General features: G+C 42.8%; 1 protein-coding gene across 4 annotated transcripts in view; it reads right to left on the reverse strand.

Annotated features, from left to right (window-relative positions):
* Positions 1–15,138, reverse strand: part of PITPNC1 (phosphatidylinositol transfer protein cytoplasmic 1) — a 270,127-nt gene that overhangs the window by 187,194 nt on the left and 67,795 nt on the right. The window lies entirely within an intron of this gene.

The following is a 15,138-nucleotide window of genomic DNA, read 5'->3' on the forward strand; positions in this document are numbered from 1 at the left end:
CTTAAAAATAAAATATTTAAAATTAAAAAAAGCTCTTGGGGAACCCTCTTGCACTGTCGCTGGGAATGCAAACTGGTGCAGCCACTGTGGAAAACAGTGTGGAGGTTCCTCAAAAAATTAAAAATAGAGATGCCCTATGACCCAGCAATTGCACTACTAGGTTTTTATCCAAAGGATGCAAAAATGCTGATTCGAAAGGGCACATGCACCCCACTGTTTATAGCAGTGTTATCTATAATAGCCAAATTATGGAAAGAGCCCAAATGTCCATCAACTGATGAGTGGATTAAGAAAAAGTGGGATGTATCCACAATGTAATACTATGTGGCAATGAAAAAGAATGAAATTTTGCCCCTTGCAACAAGGTGGATGGAACTGGAGGTTATTATGCTAAGCAAAATAAGTCAGAGAAAGATACTGTGATCTCACTCATACGTGGAATCTGAAAAACTTAACGTGTTCATAGGGGAAGGGAAGGAAATATAAGATAAAAACAGAGAGGGAGGCAAACCATAAGAGACTCGTAAATACAGAGAACAAACGGAGGGTTGATGGGGGTGGGGAACTGAGGGGTAGGGAAAATGGGTGATGGGCATTAGGGAGGGCACTTGTCGGGATGAGCCCTGCATGTTACATGTAAGTGATGAATCACTGGTTTCAACTCCTGAAGCCAAGACTACACTGTATACTAACTAACTTGAGAATAATTAAAAAAAAACAACAACAACAAAAAAAAAAACACAAAAACTCTCACCCAAAGAATGAAATAAATATCCGTGAGTCCTTACTGATACAAACAAATGAATCGATAAACTAATAAATTAATTAATTAATTAATTAATTAAATAAATAAATAAATGGAAGAGAAGGGACACATCTTCCTTACAGAGGAATTCCAAGTAATAAATACAGAAGGAAGGAGAGAAAATAGAAAATCTCTAGAATGCCAGCCACAGTAATCATAGCTGCAGGACCTCCTGGTGAATGTTCAAGGTTTTTAAAGGGGAACTAGGATACTTGCAGAGCCTGAATCTTTCTGAAAGTATTTATTAATTACTGTGGTGGTTTCAGCACATCTGAACCTTTCTTTGATAGCCTCCCCTTAGGAGGTAGAGCTTACTGCCCCTCCCCCTTGTGTGCTGGGTTTAATGGCTCACTTCTAATGGATTGAGTATGTCCTAAGGACAGCTTTCTAGAATGTCAGGCTGACGTCTTTAGAGGTTTTATTCTAAGGTCACGGAGACCTTAGGTCAAGGTTATGGACACAATACCCAAATGCAACATGCACCCGGGTGTGGCTGGTAGGCACCTTTGTTGTTTTTTTATGATTTTGAATTTTCCATCAAGATACAGATGGGGCGGAGGGGGCGGGGCGCCTGGCTGGCTCAGTTGGTACAAACATCAGATTCTTGATCCTAGGGTCATGAGTTCAAGCCCCACGCGGTGGGTGGAGCCTACTTAAAAAAAAAAAAAAAAAAGATACAGAGCTTGGTGTTTATCCCTTAGTGACAATAACCTGCGGAGCAAATATATTTGGGGTGCAGGCAAGGCAAATCTATCAGACCCCTAAAGGGATTTGAGGGTTTAGCAAAAGAACAATACTGGCTTCCAGAATTCAGAATTTTGCAACAGCCCTTCAATCCTGGAGAAATCACACAGCAAGGACACTTCAAAAGCATGGCTGACTGCACCCATTTAGTTAACACCCCATTCACAACTGACCCCTCTCTCACCATTCCACACCCTCCTCATCCGGTCTTGTGTCTTGTGTCGGGGCAAGAAATTTGAGTTGATGGGGGAAAGGAGGGGAATTTCTTGGATGCCTCAGAGCCCTTTTAGCCTGTTCACAGGAGAAAAATACTTACTTTCTACTAAAAATAGGTTGGTTGTGAACCGCCTGGGTGGCTCAGTCGGTTAAGCATCTGACTCTTGATTTCGGCTCAGGTCATGATCTCACGGTTTGTGGGTTTGAGCCCCACATCAGGCTCTACACTCACAGTGTGGAGCCTGCTTGGGATTCGCTCTCTTTCCCTTTCTCTACCCCTCCCCTGCTCATGCTCTCTAACTCTCTCAAAATAGATAAACTTAAAAAATAAAAATAAAAATAAATAAAAGTAGATTGGTTGCTGGGTTGTTTGAGGCAGAAAATTAACACTCCCTTCTGAGGCCTATTTAGTTGACTGGTACAACGTGGTTGAAAGACAGATCACGAGTAAAGCATCTGTCTTCTCCCACCCAGCGCCAGGGCCCCCCACTCCTTCCCAAGCCAGAGAACCCCCAGTGGGATTCAGCTCAAGCCACAGGTGCAGAAGGCACAGGCTTCTGACTTTTCTTCCCACTCTGTCCATGAGTGGAGTTTTTCCAGGGAGGAGGGGAGGACACTGAATTTGGAGGGCGGGGGGTGGGGGGGACTCTGAAGAGGGACAATTGGAGGACAGGTAAATTATGTCAAAGGGGACGAGCTAGAAAAAGGCCAAAGCCTGGCCCTGATCTCTTTGCTGGGGAATGCCAGAGGGCCCTGCCTGGACCCCTTCAGCAGGGATGGCTGTTGTGAGTGCCACTGCTAAGGGGTCCCATCTGCCTCCTAGTCCCTGAAATTGCCCTTTGCCTCTGGAAGCCACTCCTCCTGGGAAGTTACACTTACGCCGAAGGAGGCCCACAACCTATCAATGGTTGGCACGGGCGAGGGGCACAAAAGGTCGACCCTCGGGCGTTGGGGGAGACCAGCTCTGTAGCACAAGTCACGCTCCCAAATTCCCCAAGAACCTAGCTGAAGCTCGGCTTTCCCCCACCTGCCCTGCCACTCTCCCTACCTCACCCTCACACTATCCCTCAGCTCCCTACACACAGCCTGACTTCTAAGGAACTCCTGATGCAAGACTCTGGGAGTTGAGCTTCCATGAAGTTTTGGGAGCATCTGGCAGATCCTGGACGAGAACTTCCCGCCCAAGGATTCCAGCACTCCCCCGAGAAGAACCGAGCAGAGGGGACTTAAGACCAAAGCCCAGTTGATGCCCTAACCACCAGAACCTCCTGGTTCTTCCTTATTCAGGTTGGAGAAAAAACATTAGAAGGAGGGGCTCTGCCACACCTGGGTGACAGACCTGTGTCCTAACAAGATTCTACAACAAAAGGCTGATTTTGCTAGTTCCTGGGCACCCTGTACCCAAGTTGGGAAAAACTCAACATTGGCAAGCCCAATCTCACTGATCACTTACAAAAAAAATTTTTTTTTTAATGTTCATTTATTTTTGAGAGACAGACAGAGTGGAAGCAGGGGAGGGGCAAGGAGAGAGGGAGACCACAGAATCCGAAGCAGGCTCTGGGCTCCGAGGTGTCAGCACAGAGCCCGATGCGGGGCTCGAACTCACAAGCTGTGAGATCACGACCTGAGCCGAAGTCTGACGCTTAACTGACTGAGCCACCCAAGCGTCCCTCACTGATCTCTTATAAGGCAAAGAGTTATGCCATTCTTCAAGTCTTTTTCAACAAGGTACGTATGGGATTTCGTAATGGTGTTACCATCATGGCAGACTCCGTCCCTAGTGCCTTTGAAGGCTATTTCCTAAATACTGGATCGGTTGGAAATCCTATCCTTTCCACACACACTATTACCTTCCCTTCCTCCCTTTTCTTATTTCTCCTGGGACTTCTCAGGATCACCTCCCCAAGTCTTCATCTTTGGGTCAGCCTCTGGAGACGACTCTAAGACAGATGTATAGATCCGATAACATAAAATCTTAAAATCATAAAATTTTTTTCCAAAGGGCATAGTCCCAGTGAACAGCCCAAGAATGCAAAGCATGCCTCTGTGATCTAACTAGGAGTAATGCTAAGTTAAAGTACTTGATTCTTGGGCAAAGTAGCTTAAGACCCAGGTTAACTGTAAAAAGACTAAAACTTGTAAAAGCCTAAACACTCCACACAACTCATAAGACTGTGCTTCTTGGGTACAAGTTTAAATTAGCTTTTTAAATTAGCTTTCATAAATCTTCGCCTAGTCCGTTATATTTCAGATGTTGAATTTAGAACAGCCCTCAAAGATTTTTATGGGGCAAGTTTCACGGTTCCAATTCCAATTTACGATTCTTCCTTTACGGACTTCCTTTTGGAGTTCACCGGTATATGAGTCCTTGAGGACTAAAACACCAATGAATTAATCAAAGGAAAAATGTTCTGTTTCCCTCCCCCGTTTAGAAATTCGTTGAAATATAGATGAAGTTCCATCCTGAAGAGCAGAACGTTCTGAGAAAGCCATCAGCCTAAATGTCTTTATGAATAACTATGATGTTAGAAGCTCAAAGATTTTACATCTCGGCCACACGAATAATCAGACCACTAAGGAACACAGAGAAGAAAATGCACATAATGCAGGTCTATACATTTTTTTCTCTGCTTATATGAACGCCTAAGTTATCCTGTCATTTTTACCACCACATACACATTCAGGTACCTTCTCCTGATATCTGTGGTGCTTCCTGACCCTAAGGGAGGGACTTCTGTAAGCTGATTTTGCTTCCTCAGACCTCCAACTATGTGAAGCACAAACTAATCTCAGCATGAAGGCAACATCCTGCTTAACCTGTAAGAACTGGTAGTTTGGGCTCAGGGAAAGCTGAATCAATGTTGCCACAAATGCATACGATGGCAAAATATGCCACAAATTCAATTAAAAAGTGATTGTTCAGGGGCGCCTGGGTGGCTCAGTTGGTTAAGCGGCCGACTTCGGCTCAGGTCGTGATCTCGCGGTCCATGGGTTCGAGCCCCGCATCGGGCTCTGTGCTGACAGCTCAGAGCCTGGAGCCTGTTTCGGATTCTGTGCTTCCCTCTCTCTGACCCTCCCCAGTTCATTGTCTGTCTCTCTCTGTCTCAAAAATAAATAAACGTTAAAAAAATTTAAAAAAATAAAAAAATAAAAAATAAATAAAAAAAATAAAAAAATAAAAAAAAAAAAGTGATTGTTCAGTACGGCAGATAAGTATTTAAACAAGAAAACTTGGGGCACCTGACTGGCTCAGTCGGTAGAGCATGTATGTGACTTTTGATCTTGGGGTTGTAGGTTCGAGCCCCAAGCTGGATGCAGAGATTACTTAAAAATAAAATCTTTAAAAAAGAAAAAAAGAGGGGCGCCTGGGTGGCTCAGTCTGTTAAACGTCCGACTTAGGCTCAGATTATGATCTCGCGGTTCATGGGTTCTAGCCCCGTGTCAGGCTCTGTGCTGTCAGCTGGAGCCTGAAGCCTGCTTCAGATTCTGTGCCTCCCTCTCTCTCTCTCTGCCCCTCCCCTGCTCACGCTGTCTCTCTCCTTCTCAAAAATAAACAAATATTTAAAAATTTTTTTAAAAAAAGAAAGAAAAAAGAAAACTAACACAAATCACACTTTCAACTCCCCCTAGCTGTCAATCAGAGGTACAAAGAGAGAACTGTCCAGCAATATTCATCCCCCGTAAGCTATTATAAACTGTTACTTGCTATGTAATAGTATTTAAAGTACAAATTACTACAGGATGCTTATCATTTTTAAAATAAAAAATGCTGGGGCACCTGAGTGGCTCAGTCAGTTAAGCATCTGACTTTTGGTTTCAGCTCAGGTCATGATCTCACATGCATTCAAGCCCTACTTTGGTCTCTGTACTGATGGTGCAAAGCCCGCTTGGGATTCTCTCTCTCCCTCTTTCTCTCTGCCTCTCCCCCACTCACTCTCTTTCTCTCTCTCTCTCCCTCAAATAAGTAAACTTTAAAAAAAAAACTTTAATTAAAAATGCGAAATACCATTAGTATATTACTGTATATACATGTGTGTATATATAAACACAATCTATGTATTTGTCTATATAGTTATTAACCCTTGAACAACACACATTTGAACTCTGTAGATTCACTCAGATGCAGATTTTTTCAATAAAATACGGTACAGAACTGTAAATGTATTTGCTCTTCCTTATGATTTTCTTAAGAACGTTTTCTTTTCTCCATCCAAGTACTAACCAGGCCCGACCCTGCTTAGCTTCCGAGATCAGATGAGATCGGGCGCGTTCAGGGTGGTATGGCCGTAGACAACATTTTCCTTTCTCTAACTTACTTTATTGTAGGAACACAGTATATAGGTACATATAACATACAAAAGATGTGTTCGTTGGCTCTACGTTACAGTAAGGCTTCTGGTCAACAGTGGGCTGCTGGTAGTTAAGTTTTGGGGGAGTCAAAAGTTATACGTAGCTTCTACCTGTGTAGGATGGGGGGGAGGAGGTCAATACCTCCTGACTCCTGCAATTGTCCAAGGGTCAACTGTAACTATTTAGTGATCAAACTAGTCTTCACCCCCCACACCAAATTTGCCAGTTAGGAAATGTCATTACATGATATAAATCAATTCCCTGGCTCCACCCCATTGGCATAAAAGCAGTCTTTTTTCCAGCACAATATGTATTTGGAAAGTGCCCACTATGGAGCAGTAGGCCACTATACCTTACTATACTAGATTACTATACCTTAAGCGCAAGACAGAAAAAAGAAAAGAAAAATCAGAGTTAAGCTCACTCTTTCCAACCCATAATACACAGAACTCTCTTTCTGATCAAAGAACCAAGCAAATGAACTTCAAAGATGAGAGCTACAAACAGCACAGGTTTTAAATTCACGAAGTGTGTCTGTCGTGCAGGCAAACCGAGCTCTGCCCAGAGTTCCCAGAGAAGCAGAGGAGAAGCCCTCCCAGGAAGGGTAACGGGTGACAGGCAGGTCGTCATCCTGGCCGTGCAACTGACTCGTTCTATGACAATGAACAAGCTATCGAATACTTGGCAGGGTTCAGATTCCTAGTCTACATAAAGTTAGAACAGTGAACGAAAAGATCTGAGGTCCATGCGAGTCGAAAATTTTTAAGATTTTAAAAACAACTGCTTCAATATCTGGGCATTGCTGAAGATGGAGGACACTGAGCCTGACTCCCAAGGCTGAACTGTGGTTGCTGAGAAGATTTCTGCTTCGTCACTCTCCAACACAGTGGGACGGGTTTGGAGAAAAACAGGAAACACATGTCCTGTGTGATATGCATGTGGTCCCCTCAAGTGAAAAGAGACTCCCATTTCATTAGTTCCCACCAAATGTTCCATATCACCAACTAATACAGACCAGCCCTACTCAGGCACTGCTCCTACAGCTGTCTGTTATCCTGTGCTATTCTACTGAGCCCATTATTTCTTTGACTCAAATAGGAAGATTCTAGAAGCTTTTCAAAATGGGAGTATAGGATACGTTTTACTTCTAGTTTGAGTCATCCCAAGGGACCGGTGGAATTTATCCTTCTCATACAGTTGAAGGCAAAAGTCCTGAGCCCTCCAACACAAAGAAAGGCTAACCCAACCCCTGCGGCAGAGTGCCCAGACTGGGAGAAAACCCCGCCACCTTAAACTGTTTACTCACTTCTAATGAACAATAGCAAGCCAAAGGCAGACAGAGAAAGTATGGAAAATCAATGAGGCACTAACTTTGACAGACAATTTTGGGTGCAGTATACCTGTCACAGGTAATAAATCACTTCATTTAAGTTTATCTTTTTAGCAGTGCACAGAGGATTATACCCATATATCACTTCAACCTCTTTTTTCTGTCCTGTTGACAAAGGACAAATTGAGAAGGATGGTGGGAAAGCTGGGAGAAAGTAGGGAGGAAAACAGAGAGCTCTATTACTAGGCCCGTGCAGTAAAAGAAATAATGACAAAACAATGTCACCATTTTTTAAAATGTTTTTAAAGTTTATTTATTTATTTTGAGAGAGGGCAAGCAGAGGTGGGGCAGAGAGAGAGGAAAAGAGAGAACCCCAAGCAGGCTCCACGACATCAGCACAGAGGCCAATGCAGGGTTCGATCTCATGAATGGTGAGATCATGACCTGAGCCAAAATCAAGAGTCAGACACTTGACCAACTTAGCCACCCAAGCACCCCCATTATCATTTTAATTTTTTTAGTGTTTATTTATTTTTGAGAGAGAGAGGGAGAGACAGAGCACAAGTGGGGGGAGCACGAGAGAGAGAGAGAGAGAGAGAGAAGGACACAGAATCCAAACAGGCTCTAGGCTCTGAGCTGTCAAGCACAGACCCCAACGTGGAGCTCAAACCTGGGAATGGCAAGATTAGGACCCAGGCCAAAGTCAGATGCTCAACCAACTGAGCCACCCAGGCACCCCCTCCCTCCCCATCATCACTTTCTAAGTGTCAGTTCTATTTGTAAAATCTTAAAGGGCTTCGTGATTTACCAATGAAGTTACCACAGATTGGAAGATAAAGGTCATCCTTCCAAACCCTTCAAGATATACTATAGATCTACAGTCTCAACACAATCAAAGGCCCGGGTTTTCTAATCATGAGTGAGGGTATGGGTTTCACTAATGACACTGCTTAGAAACTGGTGCCCAGAGAAGGCTTGAAGCATAGAACTGAATGTGGCGGGGGGCGGGAGGTGGGGGGTGGGGGGGGGGGTCAGTCTGGGTGGCTCAGTTGATTAAGCGTGAGACTTCAGCTCAGGTCATGATCTCACGGTCCGTGAGTTTGAGCCCCGAGTCCAGCTCTGTGCTGATAGCTCAGAGCCTAGAGCCTGCTTCAGCTTCTCTGTCTCCCTCTCTGCCCCTCCCCACTCACGTTCTGTCTCTGTCTCCGAAAAATGAATAAACCTTAAAAAGTTAGGGGGGGGGGGGGAAAGAACTGAATGTGGTAAACAGGGCTTCTGATTCAACAATATGGTGACAGGCTAAGATATCTGAAAAAACAAAAAACAACTTCTCGCTACAAACACATAGATAGGAATGCTGGGGAAAATATGACCTGAAAAGGGGAAAAAGTGAGTGAAAGCAAGTGAGCTAATCCTAAGGCTGCTTTGGTAACTTACAGACTTGGATTTTAAAACCCAAGTGGACAAAGGAGATAAAACCTTGAGCTACCATAAGCAGAGCTAGAACTAACACCCTTCAGGAGAGGCAGAATCCTCCAAGGATTGCTTCCTCAGTGAAGATTAAGGGGAAAAACTCTTCCCCTGGGAAAAGGGTCCAAGACGACAATTTCACAGGTCCCTGGGCTCTAAAGGGAAAACAAAAACCAAACCAAACTCTCCCCTAAAAAATGGATATCCCAGATCCAAACCATGAGCATAATGATTGGAAAAATTCCAAACTAAGAAATTAGCAGAAACGTTGGTCCCAAGCCAGGGATGCTCATGGGATCTCTAGAACAATAATGCAAATTGTTCTGGAGAAGTCCCACCATCAGGCCACATGAGATCCCCACAGAAAAAAAATAATACCCACTAAAAATCAGCTTATAAGAAAATCTAAAATTATAAAATACCATGAGCAGAAAACAGCAAACACAACAAACAAGTCCAGGAACTTGGGATAATAAAATTAGAATTTGAAACAGAGAATACTAAGTAAGTATGTTTAAAACTATTAAAGACATGGGGCACCTGGATGGCTCAGTCAGTTGAACATCCAACTCTTGATTTCTACTCAGATCATGATTCGAGGGTCGTGGGATCGAGCCCTATATCAGACTCCACACTGAGTGTAGAGACTGCTTAAGATTCTCTCTCTCCCTCTGCCCCCTCCCCAACTTGTGCTCTCTCTTAAAGAAAGAAAGAAAGAAAGAAAGAAAGAAAGAAAGAAAGAAAGAAAGAAAGAAAGAAAGAAGAAAGAAAGAAAGAAGAAAGAAAGAAAGAAAGAAAAGAAAAGAAAAGAAAAGAAAAACTATTAAAGACATAAAGGAGAAAATAAAACCCTGAGGAAAAAAATATGAAAAAGGTAATAGTCAGATTTGAAAATACGCCAAATAGAACTTCAACAAATGACTATTATAAACACTGATATTAAAAAGTCAACAGAAAGGTTAAACAGCAGACTAGACACAAAAGAAGAGAGAATTAAGTAAAATGGAAGACAGATTTGAGGACATTACCAAAGGGATCAGAGAGATGAAAGGGACATGAAAGAATGACCATAGAATAGGGACAATGAGTACATGAAAAATGAGAAGGTCCGTATGAATTTAATGCAAGATCCAGATGACCAAAATAGAAATTATATTAGTTTGGATCCTCCAAGATGCAGATGCCAAGGAAGGATGTTAGAGAAAAACAGGAGTAGCTAAGGAGGACATGCAGACCATGATGTAGGAATGAGAAAAACAGGAGTAGCTAAGGAGGACATGCAGACCATGATGTAGGAATAACTTCTAAAGGAGGAAGAGGAAAAAGGCATGTTGGAAAGGATGAGACTGAGAATGAAGCACAACTCTGAGAAAGTTTTTGGCCACATTGCTGAGAACCCTTGAGCCAAAGTCACTCGTTGGAGGAGTCCAACATCTTACAGGAATAGGCCAGCACTAGAACCCCCATCACACTCAGTCCAAAACAGGGAGCATCCCAGGGGAAGATGGCTTTTGAGTAAATCCTTACATGTGGCATCTGGGGGTCAATCAACTATGCTTCCCACACCAGATGTGGAGGCACATTTTATGGTTGCTAAAATGAAAGGGAAGCAATATTTTTAAAAAATTTTTAATGTTTACTTATTTTTGAGAGAGAGACAGAGCATGAGCGGGAGAGGAGCAGAGAGAGAGAGGAAGACACAGAATCCAAAGCAGGCTCCAGGCTCTGAGCTGTCAGCATAGTGCCCGACACAGGGCTCAAACCCACAAACTGTGAGATCATGACCTGAGCCAAAGTCGGATGCTTAACTGACTGAGCCACCCAGGTACCCGAGGAGAAGCAATATTTTAAAAGATAGGATGTTCCAGAACTATGAAAGCCATAAATCCTCCAAGTATAGAATAATACCAAATTCTGAGCAGGATAAATCAAAATAAATCTACACACACTGTAGTCAGCCTGCAGAAGATCAAAGACAATAAAATACCAAAACTGGGGAGAAATTATAATACTAAATAAAAAGAAAATAAACCAGGCAGAGGTATAATTAATTTTAAACTGTTATTTAAGTCTTTTTTTTTTTTTAATTTTTTTTTTCAACGTTTATTTATTTTTGGGACAGAGAGAGACAGAGCATGAACGGGGGAGGGGCAGAGAGAGAGGGAGACACAGAATCGGAAACAGGCTCCAGGCTCTGAGCCATCAGCCCAGAGCCCGACGCGGGGCTCGAACTCACGGACCGCGAGATCGTGACCTGGCTGAAGTCGGACGCTTAACCGACTGCGCCACCCAGGCGCCCCTAAGTCTTAAATATTAAAGGCACACCTTAAATATTTAAGGCCAACAAAACTAATAGAGAAAAAAAGGAGGGGTAGGAATAGATAAAATTGAATTCAGCAAGAGATAAGAAAAGAGAAAAAGCAAAGGAAAGGTGTTGGAAATAGCATGAAATAAGAGAAATAATCTAAAATATGTCAACAATTACTATGAATGCAAACAAACTGGGGCGCCTGGGTGGCTCAGTCAGTTAAGCATCCGACTCTTGATTTCAGCTCAGGTCATGATCTTACAGCTCATGAGATCAAGCCCCACATCAGGCTCTATCTACACTGTCAGCATGAAGCCTACTTGGGATTCTCTCTCCCTCTCCCTCTGCCTCTGCCCTCCTGTGTGCATGCTCTCTCTCTCTCCCTCTCTCTCTCTCAAAATAAAATAAAATAAAATAAAATAAAATAAAATAAAATAAAATAAAATATAACATCATAGAGGGGCACCTGGATGGCACCGGTTGAGCATCCAACTCTTGATTTTGGCTCAGGTCATGATCTCATGGTTTGTCAGTTCGAGCCCCGAGTCTGGCTCTGTGCCTGCTTGAGATTCACTCTCTCCCTCTCTCTCTGACCTGCCCCTGCTCACATGAGCGTTCTCTCTCTCTCTCTCTCTCTCTTTCAAAATAAATAAACATTTTAAAAAACGTTTCAATACAGAAAAAACAAACAAATAAATAAAAGAAAAAATGTATGTTTACATATGAACACTATGGACTGTAGGGATATATGCTGACATGCTACCAATAAAACATCTTTGGATGATGGAGATTCTGGATGACTTCTGTTTTATTGTGCATTTCTGTGTTTTCCAAATTTCCTCCAGTGAGCATATGGTGCTTTGCAATTAGAAAAAAGTAATCATTATTTCCAAAATAAGTGGCAATAATTTCAGTTTATACGCGACTGCAGGGGCCCATAAACTATGTCCTGCAGGCCAAACCCAGCCCTCCACCCATTTTTGTACTGCCCGTGAGTTAACAATGGTTTTTCCCATTTTTACACGGCTGAAAATCAAGAGAAGAATAATATTTACAAAATGTCATTCTGAATCTCTGTGTTTAATCTTTACAAGATCCTTGTGAAGTAGGTGCTATTACTCATTTTATAGATGAGGGAACAGAAGCTTCTAGATAGGTTTGTAAGTAGGCAAAGATCTCATAGTTATGGAGTCTCTGCAGGCATTCAAACCCAAGGAGTCTTAGCCCAGAGCCTATGCCGTTAATCAGCTCCTCCCTGTGAAAAGTTTTCCAACGCAATCAGAGCCAACACAGCCAGCACATTCTGGTGAATTCTCAAGACAGATGACCATGGTGTTTTCAGGGAAGCTTTATTGGATAACCAGGCCCCGTTTCTACCATGATGATAGGAAACATTACCTTTGAACTCTAAGCAAAATGTTATTCTCCCCCGCCAAAATTCTATTCTCAATAGTAAATCTGTATTATAAAAAATCGTACCCGATTATTAATATGTTTTGAATTTCATCAACAAAAATTCATGGAGATTTGTTCGGTCCCTCATTATATAAGCGCCCATGTAACATCCTTGATGTTGCTTCCTGGCCCACAAAACCTGAATAGTTACTATTTGACCCTTTACAGAAACTGTCTGCAGACTTCTGCCCAAACTGAGAGAGAAGTGGAGAAGTGGCAGATAGTCACAGTACTGGTGGAAATCCCCCACTCCCAGAACTTGGAGTAATCAATAACCCAAATGGCTCTCTCTCCCAAGCTATTCAACAAGCTCTTAGTCATTTAGAGATGAAGTTTCTGTCTACATGTTTTAATTCCCACTGATGGGTGAAAAAGAAAAGAAAAAAGAGAGGAGAAGAGAAGGGAAGGGAAGGGAAGAGGGAAGGGAAGGGAAGGGAAGGGAAGGGAAGAGAAGAGAAGAGAGAAGGAAAGGAAAGGAAAGGAAAGGAAAGGAAAGGAAAGGAAAGGAAAGGAAAGGAAAGGAAAGGAAAGGAAAGGAAAGGAAAGGAAAGGAAAGGAAAAGAAAGGAAAGGAAGCAAAATTTACTTCAGTCAAGGTATTGCTCCTTGGAAACTGGCAAAAAAAAAAAAAAAATGTGTTCAGGGGAGGAAACTTGACTTTTCAATCATCTCAAGAGTTAATTTATCAATGTTTTCTGTTACCCGAAATGACTGAGAATTGGCCACTCATACTAAGTATCAGTTTGTTGGGGCGCCTGGGTGGCGCAGTCGGTTAAGCGTCCGACTTCAGCCAGGTCACGATCTCGCGGTCCGTGAGTTCGAGCCCCGCGTCAGGCTCTGGGCTGATGGCTCAGAGCCTGGAGCCTGTTTCCGATTCTGTGTCTCCCTCTCTCTCTGCCCCTCCCCCGTTCATGCTCTGTCTCTCTCTGTCCCAAAAATAAATAAACGTGGAAAAAAAAAATTTTTTTTAAAAAAACTAAGTATCAGTTTGTTCATTCATTCCTTCAACAAACCTTAAGTATTTAACAGGTACCTGCCCAATGGCACTCTGCTAGATAGATGGATCAGCCCTAAAATAGCTCACAGATTAGAAGAAGATAAATATCAATACAATACATTCTAGAATACAAAGCAGTTTTAAAAGACCACAGGAAATGCAAATCAAAACTACAGGGAGATAACACCACACACCCAATACGATGGCTATAAGCAACAGGACAGATAACATCAAGTATTGGCATCAACGATGTGGGGAAACCAAAACCCTTATACGCTGCTCGTCGCAATAGAACATGTAACAGCCACTTTGGAAGACAGTCTGCAATTTTCTTCAAACATTAAACATACACTTAACATCTGACCCAGAAATTCTACTCCTGAGTATCTATGCAAGAGGAATGGAAGCATGTGTCCACACTAAGACTTGCAGACCAATCAATGATCACAGCAGTATTTTTATAATAGCCCCAAACTGGAAACAACCCAAATATCCATCAACCGGTGAGTGGGTAAACAAATGGGGTGCATCCATACAATGGAACACTACTCACGAGGTAAAAAGGAACCGACTACTGATACACTCAACAACATGGATGAGCTCAAAAACAGGACCCTAAGTGAAAGAAGCCACTCTCAAAAGACTGCGTACTCCATGATTTTAGATGAAATTTCTAGAAAAAGACAAAACCACAGAGGCAGAAAGCACATGAGTGGTTGCCTGGGATTGGGGCAAGAGCAAGGACTGACCACAAACAACCATGAGGGAAATCTGGGGGATGATGCAAAGTTATAGAACTGTGTTGTAGTGATGGTGGCACAAACGTCCGCATTCACTAGAGCTCATCGGCACGCTGACAACGGGTGTATTAACAGCACGCGGATTACATCACAACAAAGCTCTGTAAACAAACGCAAGGATCAGAGGGGCAGCTAACTGCCTGAGGTGGAAGAAAGGGTAGGGGAAGCTCTGCAAGAGACAGAACCGTGCGATAATATTAGAGTAAGGGACGTGTCGTGGAGGCGAGGATTTAACAGTGTGCAAAGGCGAAAAGAGGAATGAAAACTAAGGTAGCATTTGAGGAAGGAGAACAAATATGTGATCCTGGAGGGCAGGGTGCACAGGAGGGTAAGCAAGAAATCAGGAGGGGTCGCTAGGAAGTTGGTACTTCATCTCATAGGTGATAAACGTCATTAAGAATTTTAAGGAGGTGACTATCAAATTTGAGTTTTGGAAAGCTAACTCTGGAGCCTATGTGAAAACGTGACTTAGAGACAGGGGAAAAAAAAAAACCAAGACGCTGCGTCCAGGTGAAAGACAAAAATGAAAGTGGCAGAAGTCAGAGCAAAGAGACATTTGGAAGATAGAATGAGCCTTTTAGGTTCTAATGGAGTAGTGGGAGAGAGACACAGCTGGCTTCTGGTCCCAGCACCTGCAAAGACAGTGGTGTCACTGAAGAAGGCA

This window comes from Puma concolor, chromosome E1 (genome assembly GCF_028749965.1).
Source record: "Puma concolor isolate L17-30 chromosome E1, mPumCon1.1.hap2, whole genome shotgun sequence".
Classification (NCBI taxonomy): Eukaryota; Metazoa; Chordata; class Mammalia; order Carnivora; family Felidae; genus Puma; species Puma concolor.